Source organism: Thalassophryne amazonica, chromosome 2 (genome assembly GCF_902500255.1).
Source record: "Thalassophryne amazonica chromosome 2, fThaAma1.1, whole genome shotgun sequence".
In the NCBI taxonomy this organism is placed as follows: Eukaryota; Metazoa; Chordata; class Actinopteri; order Batrachoidiformes; family Batrachoididae; genus Thalassophryne; species Thalassophryne amazonica.
In genome coordinates, this window is record NC_047104.1 from 146869041 (window position 1) to 146890332 (window position 21292).

General features: G+C 41.1%; 1 long non-coding RNA gene across 1 annotated transcript; it reads right to left on the reverse strand.

Moving 5' to 3' along the window:
* Nucleotides 1–1594: 1594 nt before the first annotated feature.
* LOC117503170 lies at nucleotides 1595–20661 on the reverse strand. Its single transcript, XR_004558506.1, has 4 exons — nucleotides 20524–20661; nucleotides 9910–9914; nucleotides 7228–7233; nucleotides 1595–1607 (listed from the first exon to the last, which is right to left on the reverse strand). It is a non-coding gene; the product is annotated as an uncharacterized LOC117503170 (long non-coding RNA).
* Nucleotides 20662–21292: the final 631 nt, after the last annotated feature.

Genomic DNA, 21292 nt, shown 5'->3' on the forward strand with positions numbered 1-21292 from the left:
AACACAGAATCACATCAATGGATGAACGTCAGGATGTGGATCCTCAGGTTTACGAGTGGATCCAGATCCCCCAGATGAGGTGTAGTGGATCCAGGTTGTGTTGAACTATTTTCTTTCAGCCATCTTTGTTTCAGTTGGTGCATAATATGAATTTGTTGTCTGCTCATACCAACACAAACAAAATGTCAGACTTGTCAACCTCTGAGATATCACCTGAAAATGATGATTTTCAAACAATGAAGCAGATCAAGGTTTGAGTCTCCTATGTACCTTCCAGCAAACTGCCACTGAACTTTCAAATCTTCCTTTCAATAAATCTTTCTCTGCTCCACCATGATGTCATGTAGCTTTTGATGCAAAATACAAAACTTGCACTATTTCCAGTTTTTCCAGTTGCAGCCAGGGAATAATTTAACTCCTTCAGAGCCAGACAGCGTGGTGGTCAAGTGGTTGATGTGCTTGTGTCCAAATGTGAAGGTTCCTAGTTCAAAACCACCTATGCTCATTCACCGTGGCGTACAACCACCCCCGTCGCTATGGGCGGGCCCTAGGGGGCAGTGCCCGCCCACTGATATGCTTGGGCCCGCCCACCCAAGCCAGATCACAGTCACAGATCTCAAATAAATAAATAGATAAATAAAATCCTAATTTCATTTTATTGTACTTGCTTTAGGTTAAAACGTCCAGTGTTGCATAATCACTAAGACATCAAATATATTAAAACCGTGTGAGTTTGTTGGAAAGTTTGTCTACGTATGTAATCACGTCAGTGTTGCCCAGCAACAGTCAGTTACCGCGTTTATGGGGGAAACGAAGTGTGAGTTTTTGCCAGCAGACAGCAGCTAGTTTTTGTGCTTTCCTAAATGTGGATATACGTAACTGGTTTAAAACCCCAACATCGGTAACTTCAGATAAACCAACACATGATGTCGTTGGCAAAGAAAACCCTGGACCCATTTCTACCTGCGTGGATCCTGCACTGACACAGGGTGGACGAAAGAGAGGACAGCGCTGGCACTCTACTCAAAGTAGGTCCAAATTTTTATTTTGTGTGTGTGTGTGTGTGTCAGAGGCGATTGTTCTAAGACTGCAAGGGAAGCTCAGCTTCTCCTAAATTGTCAAAAAATAAGTGATCAAATATATACTGTTGTGTGTACATGTCACTGACTAAATATGCGCTACAACGCGCTCATCTTTTGTTCAGAATCAGCTTCTTATCACTGGTAACGACGCGCCTTTCCTCTCACTCAAACCCGCAGCTGAGCGTCCACAGACTTCAGTAGCGAAGCAAAGAGTGCAGCGAAACAAGACGAGTCATTGGATAAATGCTGGGCTTTGTCCCGCCCATCGGACGCTCAGCGTGTCTGGGGGTCTATGGGGCAGTGGGCTGGCCCGGACGCTCAGCTTCTGCATGATGATTGGATGATCTGTCTGAGGCTGAATCCCTTTTTGATTGACAGCGAAATGAGCGAATCAGCGATCTTTTGGTGTAAACATCCGTGGGAGCATTTTTTAATTTTCATTCTGTTCCAAGTTGAACGAGAGACTTTCCTAATCCTTTTAGCGGGATTTTCTTTGTTAAAAATGACTAGCGACAAATTGAGCTTCTATTTCTGGTGGGTTTTTTTTGTAGCTGTTTGTGTTTGGAGACTGACTTCTGTCACTCTTTCTGACTTCTACCGAGCAGCGGGTGCTGCTGAGCTCCTCCACCGTCACAAAGCACTCACAGGCGGACAAACTTCACATGAGCCTTGCGCCAGTCAGTAGCAGGCTGCACATAATGGCAGACAATTTGAATGTTGTGGACCGGATTTTGGCGAAGCCATTTGATAGTCTTCCTTACGAAGAAAAACTTAGTTAAACAGCAGGGCCGATCAACTCCTCAGATTAATTTGGTGCAAAAGGTGGGGAAAAGTAACAGGTCTTTTCAGCTGTCCTGGTATGACAAAGTGAGCTAGCTGAGTGGAAGTGCTGTAACAAATAAAATGTACTGTTTCTTGAAAAGGAACGGAGGGTAGAATTTACGTATAAATAAACCGACATATGATGTAGGCCGAAATTGAGCTTCCCCTCCTGGAAAGACCAGCATCCGCCACTGGTGTATGTGTGTGTGTGTGTGTGTGTGTGTGATGGCAATTGGTACTATTGCTACCCCTCTGTTGGTTGCTTTGAAATACACCCGCCGTGGTGTTTTTTGTTTGTTTAGTTCGAGATTCTGCGTGTGATCTAATACGTTATTTGTACTTGTGTGTGTGTTTGTGTGTGTGTGTGTGTGTGTGAATGAGTGAGTGAGTGAGTGAATGAGAGAGAGAGAGAGAGAGAGAGAGAGAGAGAGACAGAGAGAGCGCGCTGGTCCGGTCATGGTTAATGTGATGATTATTGTGAGGGATTAGGGCTGTGTGAATAGTAAAAATAAGCAAAAATAAGCTATTAATAGTGGTGCCCACCTGGTGGATTTTATAAGCCCCCTTAAGACTGAGATCTGGTGACGGGACTGTGTACAACTAATATAAACATAAGGTAAAATGAAATGAAATGTGGACCAAGTAGAATGTAAAATGAGAATTATATACAACTGTGGAATCATATTGCAGGGGAATATTGCACATGGTTTACAGATATTGGTTTTAAGAAACTTGAAAGGTGCGGATTAGAGCGATTTGTTTTTGTTCAGAGCAGTGATCTCTCTGGGGAGAAAGCTGTCCCTGAGTCTGTTTCTCCTAGTTTTGATTGACCTATACCGTCGGCCGGAGGGTAGTAGGTCAAACAGGTGGTTGCTGGGGTGGGATGTGTCTTTGCTGATGCTGGCAGCTCTGCTGAGGTAGCGAGAGCTGGCAATGTCTTCCAGGCTGGGCAGAGAGCAGCCAGTGATGCCCTGGGCCATTTTGATCACCCTCTGCAGTGCTCTCCTCTCTGCTGCTGAGCCCCCCCATACCACACTGTGATGCAGTACGTCAGGATGCTCTCGATGGTGGCTCTGTAGAACAACACCAGCAGCTTCTCCTCCAGATTGTTTCTCCTGAGCACCCTCAGGAAGTGGAGTCACTGCTGGGCTTTCTTCACCTGTAAAAATGATGATTTACTTACATTCTACTAAAGAGTGCCATTACTTATGCAATCCAAAATTGAGAAACTAGTTCAATACGCCATGAAAATTACTGGCAAGAGAGAGTATCCCTCTTTAAAAACTATTTTCGAAACCTTGGTCCTGGCGTAAGGTAAAAGCATTCTTAAGGAGCCTTCCCATACGCTTTTCAGTGAATACGAGCTCTTGCCATCAGGGAGATGGTATCGAGCTGTCAGGTATAAGTGTAATAGATTTAAAAATTCTTTTGCTCCTTTGTCAATTACTCTTTTTAATAAATCTGGATAGTACCTACAGACACATTACTGGACATTGAGGGGCTTCACTGAAGATTATCTCATTTTTACTGACTGTTTCCTGTGTTCTTGTAATGGTATATTGTGTGGTTGTTGTATGATTGCATGTGTTTTTACTTTTCTAAACCTAGCATTGCAAGCCCAAGACAAATTTGCCTTGGGACAATAAAGTAAACCTTGACCTTGATCATCATTTTGGCTTTGATATGTTTATTTAATTTATATCAGAGATTTATTGTTGGCTGGATTTAAAAATGATCATTTTAAAAATTTTAACTTAAGAGAAGCCTGAATTCATGTGTTTTTCAAAAGGGCATAAAGAAATTAAACATGGAACAGCCTGAGGGGATTAATACTTTTAACAAGCACTGTAGGTCAGAGTGATTAAGGAGGTGGTCTGTGAATAGACCTGGGTGCAAATACCACTCATGCTCCCTGTTTGTGATCTTGGACAAGACACTTAATCTGTATTGTTTCAATCAACCCAGCTGTACGGGCCTTACCTGAGGAAGTAACCTTCCTCAGACTGGTGTCCTGTCAGCTTCATGCTATGGAATCTGGAGATAAACACCAGCAGATCAGACAGCCTGTAAAGGAGCTCTTTGCATGTACATGAGTTGACTCCTCCCCACGTCCAAGACTTCCTTCAAGGTTGGCAGGTCTGCGAAGTGGAAAATTGTCTTTGACTACCCCTAGATGGGACGTTAATCAATCACAGATGACTTCTCCTTCCCATTACCTTTGGGAATTCCATTCCATTACCATTCCATTACCACTGTCCCATTCCCATTGGTCAGGGACAATGTAGATGGAGTGTCTGTTTCAAGGACAGAGGCAACAACAGAGTTTCTTTTTGCATCTCTTGGTTTCTTTTAATACAGGTACGAAATATAACAACAGTTTTCTAGAATATGCAATTCACAGTAAAACCAGTAACCATAAACCCTTTAACATTATTATATTTTTCAGTAGAATGCAGTAGATCAATATGCTCTCCCAAACGGTTGAGTTGACTGTTAAAGGGTTTAAAACAGTGACAGTGTCACAACAAAGGGTTGCAAGTCACAGCATCATTATGGCTTTCACATAATGGCAGTACGTTTAACAGAACTTGACTGACATTCAAATTCCAGAAATGAAAAGTGGAGCTGTATTACAGTGCTGTCTGACTTGGGTAAGGTACTTGATGAGGGGCATTTGCAGTTCCCACTAAATTCTGTTGTACAGTTGTGGACAAAGGTTTACATAAACCCTGGCTAAAAGACACTGACTTTCAAATTTTCCAAAACGCAAATATTCCACTTATCAAAAACCATTTTGTTAAGTCAAACTACTGAAACAAAGTGCAATAACTTGGTCACCACCCCTGCCCTGAGGTCGAAGGTTCTAAAACATTCTGGACTCACACGGCATTCCAACTCACTGTCAAAACATTGCATAACTTATTACCAGCATTTCTAAATGTGAGCTCCCTATTTTATAAACACTACCTCATCTAGAGCCTGTGGATGCCAACGGGCAATATGCTAGTATTGAATGAATATGTTTTATGGAAACCTTGAATATATTGAATGGCAACCTTGAATAGGTTTTATGGAAACCTTGACTCAACTCTCAGAATATTGAATAGAAACTTGATTAATCTCCTTTTAACATATGCACAGTCATTTTGTAGCAGACATAATGTTCGGTTCAGGCTTGGTGACATATTTTACACTCAATTCATATGCTTTTCTCAGTTATACGTAACTCCTAAATTGTCATACCAGCTGTAAAACAAGGGAATGCAAACAGATGAAATGAGAAAAAGGTGGTGTTGCTTTTGAAGGAACTGCTGATGAATTAAGTTAGATAGCCAATTACAATGTTATTTATTAAAAATCTTTTTTGTTCCCCTCCAAAATTAGCCATGTTCGTAAAGTGAAGATTTAGCTGGTGCAACCACATGTCTTAAGTGCGGTAGCACAACAAGCAAGAGACCAACAATGTGCAAAGCGAATCAGATGACACCGCATCCCATCGGTTATAATTATTTAACAGACACAAATGTTACTATGTGCAGCACTGTGAAAACCTTGGACCCATATTTAAACATGCAATCCCAGAGATTCCCTAGAAAAAGTTCAGCCAGAAGTCAATCATTTGCATGAAGGTCAGTATCACTGGAGTCAAACTGCTGTTACATGTAATGTCTTCATGCCCATGGGTGCTGTCAGTTTTACAAAATACCCATTTTCTTTTAGGTGGTCACATACATAAAAAATAAGGTTTATTAAATATACCATATTTACTTTATTAAATGCATTTATTGACAGTTGTTTGTGCTTGCTTGCATGCATGCATGCAGAACACAGTATGGCCTTATGTATGTTTAAACATGCATACTGCATGTAAGAGAAGCAGTGCAGGCTCAAAACAAATGTTTTCTGCATGCAGTAGCTGCTACACAATTAGATAAAATGGCTCTATGCAAATGTTACTCTGCAGTGTTCAAGCTAAAAGTTGTGAAAGAAGCGGAAGGGGAAGCACCATGCTGCTCAGATATTCCTAGTCAATAAGAAATGTATTTGGGAATGGTGTAGCTTGCAACCTTGTCCAAATCAGAAAAATGGCTGCCTGGTGAGGGGATGAAAGTGTGTTATCAGGACATTGAAAAGAAGCTGATAAAATGCTTCCTGGAAAGGAGAACGGAAGGCGTTCGCGTGACAGGGAAGGGTCTGAAATATGGAGACGCTGCGACTGCATAAACAACATGGAAACCAGAACAGTCTTGATGAGATTTTATGTCAGTGAGCTAGGATGGTTTCATTTTCCTCTGTTCTCTCACGAATTCACAATTTCACTACATGCAATGTGCCCAAAAAGAAGTTGTTGTTGGTGGTGGGCGCGTTTAATAGGCTAGGAGCCTTTAATTGAGCAAATACGGTATTCAGGGTTCGTTCAACATATTCAAAGTTCATTCAATACCCTCAAGGTTTGCATTAAGGGAACTCAAGATTTCATTTCCATATTCTCATATTTTCCTGTTTGGCATGCCATAATATATACAGTAGTGTTCAGAATAATAGTAGTGCTATGTGACTAAAAAGATTAATCCGGGTTTTGATTGTTACATGGGAAACAAGGTACCAGTAGATTCTCACAAATCCAACAAGACCAAGCATTCATGATATGCACACTCTTAAGGCTATTGGGCTATTAGTAAAAAAAAAAAAATAGAAAAGGGGGTGTTTACAATAATAGTAGCATCTGCTGTTGATGCTACAAACTCAAAACTATTATGTTCAAACTGCTTTTTTAGCAATCCTGTGAATCACTAAACTAGTATTTAGTTGTATAACCACAGTTTTTCATGATTTCTTCACATCTGCGAGGCATTAATTTTGTTGGTTTGGAACCAAAATTTTGCTTGTTTACTAGTGTGCTTGGGGTCATTGTCTTGTTGAAACACCCATTTCAAGGGCATGTCCTCTTCAGCATAAGGCAACATGACCTCTTCAAGTATTTTGACATATCCAAACTGATCCATGATACCTGGTATGCAGTATATAGGCCCAACACCATAGTAGGAGAAACATGGCCATATCATGATGCTTACACCACCATGCTTCTCTGTCTTCACTGTGAACTGTGGCTTGAATTCAGAGTTTGGGGGTCATCTCACAAACTGTCTGTGGCCCTTCGACCCAAAAAGAACAATTTTACTCTCATCAGTCCATAAAATATTCCTCCATTTCTCTTTAGGCCAGTTGATGTGTTCTTTGGCAAATTGTAACCTCTTCTGCATGTCTTTTATTTAACAGAGGGACTTTGCAGGGGATTCTTGCAAATAAATTAGCTTCACACAGGCGTCTTCTAACTGTCACAGCACTTACAGGTAACTCCAGACTGTCTTTGATGATCCTGGAGCTGATCAGTGAGTGAGCCTTTGCCATTCTGGTTATTCTTCTATCCATTTTGATGGTTGTTTTCCATTTTCTTACACGCGTCAGTTTTTTTTTTGTCCATGTTAAAGCATTGGAGATCATTGTAGATGAACAGCCTATAATTTTTTGCACCTGACATAGGGGACACCTGCATATAAGTTTTCCCCTCTCCAATCAGCTTTTTAATCAAACTACGCTGTTCTTCTGAACAATGTCTTGAACGTCCCATTTTCCTCAGGCTTTCAAACAGAAAAGCATGTTCAACAGGTGCTGGCTTCATCCTTACATAGGGGACACCTGATTCACACCTGTTTGTTCCACAAAATTGACGAACTAACTGACTGAATGCCACACTACTATTACTGTGAACACCCCCTTTTCTACTTTTTTTTTTACTAATAGCCCAATTTCATAGCCTTAAGAGTGTGCATATCATGAATGCTTGGTCTTGTTGGATTTGTGAGAATCTAGTGAATCTACTGGCATCTTGTTTCCCATGTAACAATAAAAAATATACTCAAAACCTGGATTAATTTTTTTAGTCACATAGCACTACTATTATTCTGAACACTACTGTATATATATATATATATATATATATATATATATATATATATATATATATATATATATATATATATATATATATATATATATATATATATATATATATGTATACACACACACTCACTAAAACTAGCCAAAACCGTCAATGTATAAACTGGATACTCACAGTCAATGGACAAAAGCAAGAGTCTCAATGTAATAAACACTGTATATACACTGGATGTTGTACAACAGATTTTTGCTCACATTGGACAAAATGTCCTTTCCGATAGCAATGCATTTCCATTAAAGAGAAAAAAAAAAAAACTGGTCAGAGCAGTCTGGGTGTGCCCAGTCACAACAGATGTATGAAATGATCAGTACTGACACTAGCTGATTTGAGGACAGTGGGTACTGTATTTCTTTGATTAAAAGCCTGCGGCACCTAAACAAGACAGGCCTTTATTCAAGGCCGGCGACTATTAACAGAATGCTGGTTGCACTCTAATATTTCTAATATTGTGTTACATTTCACACATGTGTGAAATGTACCAAAGATGTACCAATATGTGTTGCAAACCAAAGACAACCACTTATGACCTGCAATTCATGGAAGGAAATTGCATGTACTGTAATGCTGGTTTGGAGGTTGATGATTGAATAAAGAAGTGGAGCTCTTTGAAAGACAAATTGATCCAGACAAAGCCACTGTTCCTGCGGCAAATTACAACAAGACACCCACCAATGCAATGTAGAATTTTAAAGGGTTATGCGCATGTCAATGTCATTGTATGGCCATGGAGTTGTAGAAGCATAAATCAGGCTTTAAATTTTAAAAAGGTACCACTCTGCAGTGGGCTTTAAAGAAAAAAAAAGACTCGATGAGATGTAATCTTTAATGCCCAGCGCTTATTTAAGTAATTTATTTTTCTCAGACGAAGTTTTGACACGCCCATGAAATGAGTTAGGCCACTATGTAAGATCAGGCAATTAATTATGGAAATACGTAAGTCTAACTGGTGCTGGGGATTCCCTGTAAATCCTTCCACACCTCCTGCAATTACTCTGTTACATGCATATAACAGATTATGTCCATTTTATACATATAGCAGATTTCAATTATAGTAAGTAAGCCCCTTCGTCTGCTCCCTTGTTTTCACTCGGGGTCACCACAGCAGATCCAAGATGGATCTGCATGTTGATTTGGCACAAGTTTTACGCCGGATGCCCTTCCTGATGCAATTCCACTTTATATGGAGAAATGTGGCAGGGGTAAGGTCGTCTTTCAGAACCTTCCGCATTGATACGAAGCACAATAACCACTTGGCCACCACCCCTGCTACTACTATTTCAGTTATAATGGACATAATTCAATGGTCCACCTAAATCCATTATATACGAGATTTACGGTACATAGCACTGCATATCATTCACTACATCAGAATCAAATTTATTGCCAAATAAGTTCTCACATCAAGGAATTTGATCTGGTATTTTTGGTGCATAAACGACAATAAAAAAAGGAAAAAAATACTTCTGTAAGAAGTAAAAGTCAAATAATGAAATAGGCAAAACTATGTTCACTGTTCAATATAATGTAGTGGGATGGGGCTTTGCAAAAACATGTGATTGGTGTGCAGATGTACAGTTCCTTTCAGTGCAGGGATAACCAGTCTGTACTTTGTGGAAGTGGGGGGAGACCAGGAAAATGGGGGTCTCTGGCATTATTTATTAGTCTCGCTCCAGATGGAAAGAAGCTGTTTTTGTGTCTTGAGGTTTTACTCCTGATCGACCTCAGCCCTCTGCCAGATGGGAGGGTGACAAAAAGTTTGTGTCCTGGGTGAGGGATCGGCCACAATCTTCCTTGCTCACCTCATGGCCCTGGAGGTGTACAGGTCCTGTAGGGATGGCAGATTGCAGTCGATCACCTTCTCTGCTGCAGTCTGCTCTGTCCTTAGCAGTGATGGAAGAGGAGATGACTGACACAATGATGGCAGTGTAGAAGTTCACCATTGTTTTTGCCAGGTTGAATTTACTCAGCTTAGGCAGAAAGTACATCCTCTGTTGTGCTCTCTTGATGAGAGAGCTGACATTCAGCTCCTACTTGAGGTCCTGGGTGAGGGTGATCACCAGGTAACAGAAGAACTCCACACTGGTGACTGGAGAGTCACACAGGGTGACGGGGTTGGCCAGTACTGGGTTCTTTCTGAAGTCAATCAAGGAAGAATCAGAATTCAAAGAGGACAAACACCAGAAGTGAGAATCATGAATAAAAAAGGAAGTATACTGCCACCTAGACTCACTCCTGGACAAGATGTGGAACATGGATATATTGGCATTTTTCTCTTTTTTCTTGTAAATCTATTTTTTCCTCTTTCTTCATATTGAGTAACAGTTAAGTGGCATAACCAAATTGGACTGGCACTCTCCTCCTCCATCATGGGCTTAGTGTGGTAGCCTTTACTGCATTTTAATATGGAACAAACATACTGGGATGTGATGGGACACTGCAGAGAGGTGTTTTTAAGGCTGACATAGGTACAGAGGCCTTTTAAGCCATCATAAAAAGGTTTCCAGACAAACATCTGTCTCCATGGTAATCAGCAGGCTAGGACTGATGAACTCAGACATCTGAACCACTCTGCTGCATCACTTCATACATCCTACTATAAAACCCATTTTGATCTTTACAGAGCAAAGAGCCTTAAAAGCAGTGGTACATTAACCCTCAAGCGACCAAGTGGGGTCATTTATGACCCCAGACATATATATTTTTTGTGCACCATTTTTTCTAATTTTAATCAGAAAAAAGTTTCCTACCATGAATGTGCCAATCTATTTGTCCTGCATTTGTTCACAGAATTTTGCAAGGATCGGCTGATCCATGTGGCAAGTATATATTCCAAACTTGTGCTGGGTTACTTATGACTCCAGGAAGATCTATGAGATTTTTGACATTATAGCTTCAGATGGCATGGGAGTTTGCCAACTCTAATCATTATATTTTACTGTTGTGCAAGGAAGCTGTTACAATTGGGGGTTATGGCAATGAACTGGAACCAGGACCTAGGCGGACAGAGTAGAACCTCAGGATGCAGGTCAGCTCAGACACAGGATGGCGTTAAAGCACAGTTTTATGAAACAAATGAGAATCAAACAGTCGTAATGGAGAAAATCCTCTTCATAAACTTGTGCAGCCAAACTCAAGAATCTTCCTACTGGAGTGATCAAGCCAAGCAGTCTTCTTCTGAAGACTGGAGAGTTCCAAACACAGACAGAATTAACCAAGGAGTTTCATTTCTACAAAGAAGGAGAATGTCAATACAAACAGAGTTCAAACTTAGAAGTGTCCTTTGTTCAAGGGAGGCAAGTGTCAACACAAACAGAATTAAACTGAGGATATCTTCTTCATAAAAGAGTGCAAACTTAGAAATCTGTCTTCAGAGGTGGGAATCAACTCACGAATAAGATGTTAATAATAATAAGAGTAAAAACTCAGACTATGTACAACGAAAGAATATATTTTTCTTCTTCGGAGTGAAATACAAACTCAAAGACAAGACTCAACCAAAGTATTTTCTTTTTAACAAAAGGTTCAACCCAGAGAACAGAGTTAACTTAGAAAGTCTTTTCTTCATAGTAATGAGTTCATCTCTAGAGTGCAAAGACCAAGACCATCACTACCAAGAGTGGCAACAGGAAACACCATGGAAATGAAGCTATCAAACTATTATATACCAAAGACATATGAAGTCTGTCCAAAAAGTATCGGACCTTTTTATTTTTTGCAAAAACCATATGGATTTGAATCACGTGTGATTGCATCAGCCAAGCTTGAACCTTCGTGTGCATGAGTGAGTTTTTTCACGCCTGTCGGTTGTGTCATTCGCCTGTGAGCAGGCTTTGTGTGAGCACTGGTCCACCCCTCTCGTTTTATTGCGAATAAATGTCTGAATGATTTGGAGCTTTGCTGCATCAAATTTTTCCAGAAACTGTGAGAGACCTCCAGCTGGACACCATTCGGAAAATTTAGATGGCTTTCAGCGATGATTTTATGGGGATTGCACAGATTAAGGAGTGCTCCAGCCGGTTTAAAGACCGCCCACAGCGTCTGAGAGTGCGGCGTGCTCCGAGCGCCGATCGACAGGCTCAAACCCTGCTCAAACAACCAGATAATTTCCAACGTGAAGGCTTTGTTGCTCTGGGACGTCGTCTAACTTTCACAAAAAAGGCAGAAGGCATGGACATCAGCACTTTTTCGGCACATTCTACTGTTACAGGAGTTTTTGTTCATGGAAAGAGAAGTGGAGGATTGCAACACCATGCCGCTCATGGCGCGGGACAAAACCACCTCCATGTTGGTCTCACAGGACGGCTTTCACGTGGCTTTCAGACGGCTTCCAGTTGCTTTTCAGTCGTGTGAGTATCTGAGAAATTGTACATGAGCTGGACAAGCCCCAACATGTCTGGTGAGGCTTCATCACGGCGATGCTTTGCGTCATGCGGCTCCACCACGACGCGCGGAACTCCTCTGCACGTCTGTCTCAATGTGCCGAAAAAGTGCTGATGTCCATGTCTTCCGCAATTCCTGTGCTAGTCAGACGACATAGTGGATCAAGACAGCGTCCAGTTTAGAAATGAACGGCACATTCCACTGTTACAGGAGTTTTTGTCATGGAAAGAGGAGCATCAACAAAGCCTTCACGTTGGAAATGATCTGGTTGTTTCAGCAGGGTTTGAGCCTGTCGTTACTGTGAGTTTCTCTGTGAATTTTCAGAACTTTTGTCTGACTTAGTGCTTAGCTCAGATAAGATAATTATAGTGGGCGATTTTAACATCCACACAGATGCTGAGAATGACAGCCTCAACTCTGCATTTAATCTATTATTAGACTCAATTGGCTTTGCTCAAAATGTAAATGAGTCCACCCACCACTTTAATCATATCTTAGATCTTGTTCTGACTTATGGTATGGAAATTGAAGATTTAACAGTATTCCCTGAAAACTCCCTTCTGTCTGATCATTTCTTAATAACATTTACATTTACTCTGATGGACTACCCAGCAGTGGGGAATAAGTTTCATTACACTAGAAGTCTTTCAGAAAGCACTGTAACTAGGTTTAAGGATATGATTCCTTCTTTATGTTCTCTAATGCCATATACCAACACAGTGCAGAGTAGCTACCTAAACTCTGTAAGTGAGATAGAGTATCTCGTCAATAGTTTTACATCCTCATTGAAGACAACTTTAGATGCTGTAGCTCCTCTGAAAAAGAGAGCTTTAAATCAGAAGTGCCTGAATCCGTGGTATAACTCACAAACTCGCAGCTTAAAGCAGATAACCCATAAGTTGGAGAGGAAATGGTGTCTCACTAATTTAGAAGATCTTCACTTAGCCTGGAAAAAGAGTCTGTTGCTCTATAAAAAGCCCTCCGTAAAGCTAGGACATCTTACTACTCATCACTAATTGAAGAAAATAAGAACAACCCCAGGTTTCTTTTCAGCACTGTAGCCAGGCTGACAAACAGTCAGAGCTCTATTGAGCCGAGTATTCCTTTAACTTTTACTAGTAATGACTTCATGACTTTCTTTGCTAATAAAATTTTAACTATTAGAGAAAAAATTATTCATAACCATCCCAAAGACGTATCGTTATCTTTGGCTGCTTTCAGTGATGCCGGTATTTGGTTAGACTCTTTCTCTCAGATTGTTCTGTCTGAGTTATTTTCATTAGTTACTTCATCCAAACCATCAACATGTCTGTTAGACCCCATTCCTACCAGGCTGCTCAAGGAAGCCCTACCATTATTTAATGCTTCGATCTTAAATATGATCAATCTATCTTTATTAGTTGGCTATGTACCACAGGCTTTTAAGGTGGCAGTAAAAAGCCCAGCTTGACCCAGCTATCTTAGCTAATTATAGGCCAATCTCCAACCTTTCTTCTCTCTCAAAAATTCTTGAAAGGGTAGTTGTAAAACAGCTAACTGATCATCTGCAGAGGAATGGTCTATTTGAAGAGTTTCAGTCAGGTTTTAGAATTCATCATAGTACAGAAACAGCATTAGTGAAGGTTACAAAGGATCTTCTTATGGCCTCAGACAGTGGACTCATCTCTGTGCTTGTTCTGTTAGACCTCAGTGCTGCTTTTGATACTGTTGACCATCAAATTTTATTACAGAGATTAGAGCATGCCATAGGTATTAAAGGCACTGCGCTGCGGTGGTTTGAATCATATTTGTCTAATAGATTACAATTTGTTCATGTAAATGGGGAATCTTCTTCACAGACTAAAGTTAATTATGGAGTTCCACAAGGTTCTGTGCTAGGACCAATTTTATTCACTTTATACATGCTTCCCTTAGGCAGTATTATTAGACGGTATTGCTTAAATTTTCATTGTTACGCAGATGATACCCAGCTTTATTTATCCATGAAGCCAGAGGACACACACCAATTAGCTAAACTGCAGGATTGTCTTACAGACATAAAGACATGGATGACCTCTAATTTCCTGCTTTTAAACTCAGATAAATCTGAAGTTATTGTACTTGGCCCCACAAATCTTAGAAACATGGTGTCTAACCAGATCCTTACTCTGGATGGCATTACCCTGACCTCTAGTAATACTGTGAGAAATCTTGGAGTCATTTTTGATCAGGATATGTCATTCAAAGCGCATATTAAACAAATATGTAGGACTGCTTTTTTGCATTTACGCAATATCTCTAAAATCAGAAAGGTCTTGTCTCAGAGTGATGCTGAAAAACTAATTAATGCATTTATTTCCTCTAGGCTGGACTATTGTAATTCATTATTATCAGGTTGTCCTAAAAGTTCCCTAAAAAGCCTTCAGTTAATTCAAAATGCTGCAGCTAGAGTACTGACGGGGACTAGAAGGAGAGAGCATATCTCACCCATATTGGCCTCTCTTCATTGGCTTCCTGTTAATTCTAGAATAGAATTTAAAATTCTTCTTCTTACTTATAAGGTTTTGAATAATCACGTCCCATCTTATCTTAGGGACCTCGTAGTACCATATCACCCCAATAGAGCGCTTCGCTCTCAGACTGCAGGCTTACTTGTAGTTCCTAGGGTTTGTAAGAGTAGAATGGGAGGCAGAGCCTTCAGCTTTCAGGCTCCTCTCCTGTGGAACCAGCTCCCAATTCAGATCAGGGAGACAGACACCCTCTCTACTTTTAAGATTAGGCTTAAAACTTTCCTTTTTGCTAAAGCTTATAGTTAGGGCTGGATCAGGTGACCCTAAACCATCCCTTAGTTATGCTGCTATAGACGTAGACTGCTGGGGGGTTCCCATGATGCACTGTTTCTTTCTCTTTTTGCTCTGTATGCACCACTCTGCATTTAATCATTAGTGATCGATCTCTGCTCCCCTCCACAGCATGTCTTTTTCCTGGTTCTCTCCCTCAGCCCCAACCAGTCCCAGCAGAAGACTGCGCCTCCCTGAGCCTGGTTCTGCTGGAGGTTTCTTCCTGTTAAAAGGGAGTTTTTCCTTCCCACTGTAGCCAAGTGCTTGCTCACAGGGTGTCGTTTTGACCATTGGGGTTTTACATAATTATTGTATGGCCTTGCCTTACAATATAAAGCGCCTTGGGGCAACTGTTTGTTGTGATTTGGCGCTATATAAAAAAAATTGATTGATTGATTGATTGAAGTTATTGTACTTGGCCCCACAAATCTTAGAAACATGGTGTCTAACCAGATCCTTACTCTGGATGGCATTATCCTGACCTCTAGTAATACTGTGAGAAATCTTGGAGTCATTTTTGATCAGGATATGTCATTCAAAGCGCATATTAAACAAATATGTAGGACTGCTTTTTTGCATTTACGCAATATCTCTAAAATTAGAAAGGTCTTGTCTCAGAGTGATGCTGAAAAACTAATTCATGCATTTATTTCCTCTAGGCTGGACTATTGTAATTCATTATTATCAGGTTGTCCTAAAAGTTCCCTGAAAAGCCTTCAGTTAATTCAAAATGCTGCAGCTAGAGTACTAACGGGGACTAGAAGGAGAGAGCATATCTCACCCATATTGGCCTCTCTTCATTGGCTTCCTGTTAATTCTAGAATAGAATTTAAAATTCTTCTTCTTACTTATAAGGTTTTGAATAATCAGGTCCCATCTTATCTTAGGGACCTCATAGTACCATATCACCCCAATAGAGCACTGAGTGTTTCTTTCTCTTTTTGCTCTGTATGCACCACTCTGCATTTAATCATTAGTGATCGATCTCTGCTCCCCTCCACAGCATGTCTTTTTCCTGGTTCTCTCCCTCAGCCCCAACCAGTCCCAGCAGAAGACTGCCCCTCCCTGAGCCTGGTTCTGTTGGAGGTTTCTTCCTGTTAAAAGGGAGTTTTTCCTTCCCACTGTCGCCAAGTGCTTGCTCACAGGGGGTCGTTTTGACAGTTGGGCTTTTTCTGTAATTATTGTATGGCTTTGCCTTGCAATATGAAGCGCCTTGGGGCAACTGTTTGTTGTGATTTGGCGCTATATAAATTAAATTGATTTGATTTGATTTGAATTTCCCTCCTTGGCAGATAAACTGCACTATCACAATAGTGGATTTTTTGCAGTCATTTCCCGGCTAAGCTAATGGATTCCCCACCCACCTTTGTCATAAACCTTGCAGGTTCTCTACTCACCTGCTCCGTGGCCTTCATTAATTTCAGGTTTGTTTCGTTCCTTTTTGTGCTCTTGATTTGCAGCCTTTTCAGTGATGGGAAAAGGGCAGTATCATTCATCCACCTTTTCTCAATGTTTTGTGACTTTTTATCCTTCATTTCGTATCACCATGTGCCGGGCCCTTAGGAATTGCAAAATAAAAACAACACATCATGAAAATGTGACTAATTTCGTGATGGGCGAACAAAAAATAAGAGCAATGGGAGATTTTAACTAATCAACTAATATGACCCCGGACATCTTGTGTTTCCTTGTGAAAAAGGTGAGCTTCTTCTATCACACTTAAAAATGGAATTTCAAACATACATGTTTTGTTTCTACTTATTTCTATCAAAGACATATAGATTGTCGCTGAATGTATTCCCTTCTCCCGTGGTTTCATTAATGACATCATCAGCAGTTAGAAGACCTCCACTCAGCTTTAATGACATAGCCATTGACTTTTAAGAACCTGAAGCTATTCAACCCCTACTTTACACCCTATTTAACCTTCAGTTATTGTTGAAAGGCATACAGTTCTGATGTACAGACATGCAAAGATCAGCAGAGAGGTTGGGCGTGTGCAGGCAGCAGCCCCTCGAAACCGTTCGGTGGGTTTGTACTCCAGAGACATTCATTGCACCTCAGAGTGTAGTTCAGCTTGGCTGCATAAGACAGCGGGGCAGCAATGAAATTAACAAGTGAGAGGGCATCGAGGTGGAAGATAAAATGGAAGCTGAGGGCTGTGTGTCAGTTTGTGGAAGTACGAGGTCTGTCCGTAAAGTATCGTACCTTTTTATTTTTTTCAAAAACTATATGGATTTCATTCATATGTTTTTACGTCAGACATGCTTGAACCCTCGTGCTCATGCGTGAGTTTTTCCACGCCTGTCGGTGACGTCATTCGCCTGTGAGCACGCCTTGTGGAAGGAGTGGTCCCGCCCCCTCGTCGGATTTTCATTGTCTGGAAATGGCGGAATGAAAAGGACTTTTTTTCCATCAGAATTTTTTCAGAAGCTGTTAGAGACTGGCACCTGGAAACCATTCGAAAAATTTATCTGGCTTTCAGTGAAAATTTTACGGGCTTTACAGAGAATAAGGACTTTAACTACAGGTTTAAGGACCCCTTTAAAGGACGGTCGGTGCTCCGCGCTGCGAGCTGCGATGATGCGGCACAAACCACTGGATCATTTCTAAGCTGATGGCTCTGTGGATACGAGACCGTCGTGTGCTCTTTCTCTGGTTATCACAAGAGCTGGACATCAGCCATTTTCCGGCAGATTTCACTTTTAACAAGAGATTTTGTCATGGAAAGCCGCGCGGAGGCTTCGCGCGTCACGACCGATTCGCTGATGAAGCGAGACAAAGGAACACCTCCGTTTCGGAGTGTTAGAGGACAAGTTGGGACATGTCCAGCTCTCCACAAGTTCTTTTATACTCACTGGGCTGGTAAGCACTGAAAGCCGAGATAGACATGTCCCAACTTGTCCTCTAACACTCCGAAACGGAGGTGTTCCTTTGTCTCGCTTCATCAGTGAATCGGTCGTGACGCGCGAAGCCTCCGCGCGGCTTTCCATGACAAAATCTCTTGTTAAAAGTGAAATCTGCCGGAAAATGGCTGATGTCCAGGTTTTGTGATAACCAGAGAAAGAGCACACGACGGTCTCGTATCCACAGAGCCATCAGCTTAGAAATGATCCAGTGGTTTGTGCCGCATCGTCGCAGCTCGCAGCGCGGCGCACCGACCGTCCTTTAAAGGGGTCCTTAAACCTGTAGTTAAAGTCCTTATTCTCTGTGAAGCCCGTAAAATTTTCACTGAAAGCCAGATAAATTTTTCGAATGGTTTCCAGGTGCCAGTCTCTAACAGCTTCTGAAAAAATTCTGATGGAAAAAAAGTCCTTTTCATTCCGCCATTTCCAGACAATGAAAATCCGACGAGGGGGCGGGACCACTCCTTCCACAAGGTGTGCTCACAGGCGAATGACGTCACTGACAGGCGTGGAAAAACTCGCGCATGCGCACGAGGGTTCAAGCATGTCTGACGTAAAAACATATGAATGAAATCCATATAGTTTTTGAAAAAAATAAAAAGGTACGATACTTTACGGACAGACCTCGTATATTGTTCTCTACTGGGCTCAACTTGGTCAACCATCATTACTCAACAGACGGGTGGACAGGAGGGGGTCGAGATCAACCGGTTCAAACTTCTGTGTGAATGTCCTAATAAGTTAAAGATTTCAAGGTGGAACAGACATGGTTTTTTAAAGAAAACTGGGTTTTCATGTGACAAATCACTTGATCATTCAAAGTCAGCACACAGATGTAAGAAGTGCAAACATGGATGGAGAAAATGGATATTTATCAGTAAATGTCACAAGAGCACTGGTCATGCCCAAAACGAGGCATAGCTGAGGTAGTAGAGTAGTTTGTCTGCGATATTGATAATTTCAACTCTAACTCATTCTATCTGTATTTAAAAACCAGTGTGATGAACAGAACTGAAAACATATTTCACCTTCAGAGTACAACAAACAATGTATTCATGTGCAACAACAACTCTGGAGAAGTATTTTCTAGATTGTGGATTTTGACATATCCTAATTCATCCACTTGATGCTGTTCCAGGTCATTTGGTGTCTGTGAGTCTACAACTGCATTGTTTCTTTCTCAGGCTATAACAAACAGCTGATCTGACCACAGTTAATGTGGTCATGATCACTCTAATGGGTAGCTCTGATGGTTTGCTGTACATGCTTTGGCAGAGCTTTGGACTTTACACCACATTCAATAGCAATGGATTTGAAGAACAAAACCAGCATGTGATGTCATTCTACACTCTTTTTCTGCTTTTAACTGAAATAATGAGGAATTACCACGCACCTGGTCATGAAACACATAAGTAAATAATTGTTAATTTACATTTGATCCTTTAAGCTTCTGGGTCCATGGGCACTCCCTGCAGATGAGTGTACTTTTATTCATGTTTCTATTGACATATCAGGGAAAGAACATACAGATTTCATTCACTTCCTGAATCTACAAACTGTCAGCGGTAAAATGCATCTCTGCCCAAGGCAATATGACTGTCAGCCAATCCGAGAGGCAGGAGGTCACATGGTATCTTCTGTTCATCTCTGCTTTTAGCACTGATGACACTCAGACTGTGTCCAACATTGCTGACAGAACGCTGGAAGAAATACTTGAAATCTCAATATAAAAGGAAGAGTAGGCTTGTCAACAACTGGAAGACTTTAAATTTATTCACTTTTTCACAAAAGGAATTAAGATGTGCAATAACATACAGGCGGATGTGTTTGCATAGCTGTGGACACACCCTGAAACGTCAGGGCTTCACTGACCAATTTCTAAGGATTTAAAAGCAAGACGGCATCCTGCTAAGTTGGTGAGTGCTATTATAGTATTCTGTCTATATTCAGAAAGCTACAAAATTGTGTAAATGTTTTATCCAGACATGAGCAGCATAAAGCAATAGCTTGTTTTGTTAGAACATATCTGATTGTTTCTGTGTTTGACAAAGTGACTAAACATTCATCTTCAATCATTCATTCATTTTCCGACGCTAATCCGTGTCAAAGTAGCAGGAGACCAAGCAACTCATCCCACACTTTACTGTTTCAGCCAAGTCCTGTCACTCTTCCCAGGGGTTCCTGAGGAATTCTCAAGCCATCTGGGAAATATAATGCCTCCTGCGTGTTCTGAATCTTCTCCTCGCCCTCCTCCAAGTTGGACATGACTAGAAGACCTCCTTCAAAAGATGATTGGGGACCTCCTCACCAGATGTGCAAACCACCTCAGCTGGCTCCTTTTGATGCAAAGAAGCAGTAGCTGCATTACAAGTCACTCCCAGATAGGTGAGCTTCTCACCCTTTCCCAGAGTTTAAGTGCAGATGCCCAACAGAGGAATCTCATTTCCACTACTTGTATCAATGGGTTCAAGGGCACCCCCACCCCCGCCAACATTTCCGCTGATCATCCTTAAAATGTTTCTACAGCTTAATTGGAGTCCACCTGGGGTAAATTCAGTTGACCTGATTTGGAAAGTCAAACACCTGTCTTCAGATAATGTGACTCAGTTGACAGTGCAATGTCAGAGCACTAAGCATGAAGTCAAAGGAATTGTCTGTAGACCTCCGAGACAGGATTGTCTTGAGGGAGAAATCTGGGGAAGGGTACAGAAACATTTCTGCTGCTTTCAAGGTTCCAATGAGCACAGTGGCCTCCATCATCCATAAATGGAAGAAGATAAGATGCACCAAAACTCTTCCGAGAGCTGGCCACCCATCTAAACTTAGCAATTGGGAGAGAAGGGCCTTATTCAGGTAGGTGACCAAGAACCCGATGCGCACACTGTCAGCTTCAGCATTCCTCTGTGGAGAGAGGAGAACCTTCAAGAAGGACAATCCATCATTCTGTATGGTAGAGTGGCCAGATGGAGGCCACTTTTTGGGGCAGTATGTCTCATGGTTAATTTGCTACTTTGCTAACTTCATATAATACTAATAATAACTTCATATCTCCTTATACAGATAATGATAGTAATAATGATAACTTGATATGATATGCCATGATGCATACTGTTCTGCTGCTTACCATGCTACACAGACAGAACAGTTTTACTTTTACACATACCATTTAATACAACATGAGCACTCACCACAGATAAAGGTCAAAATGCAACATCTTTCAACCAATCACATAACTTTACTGATCCACATTGAGGGGAATGG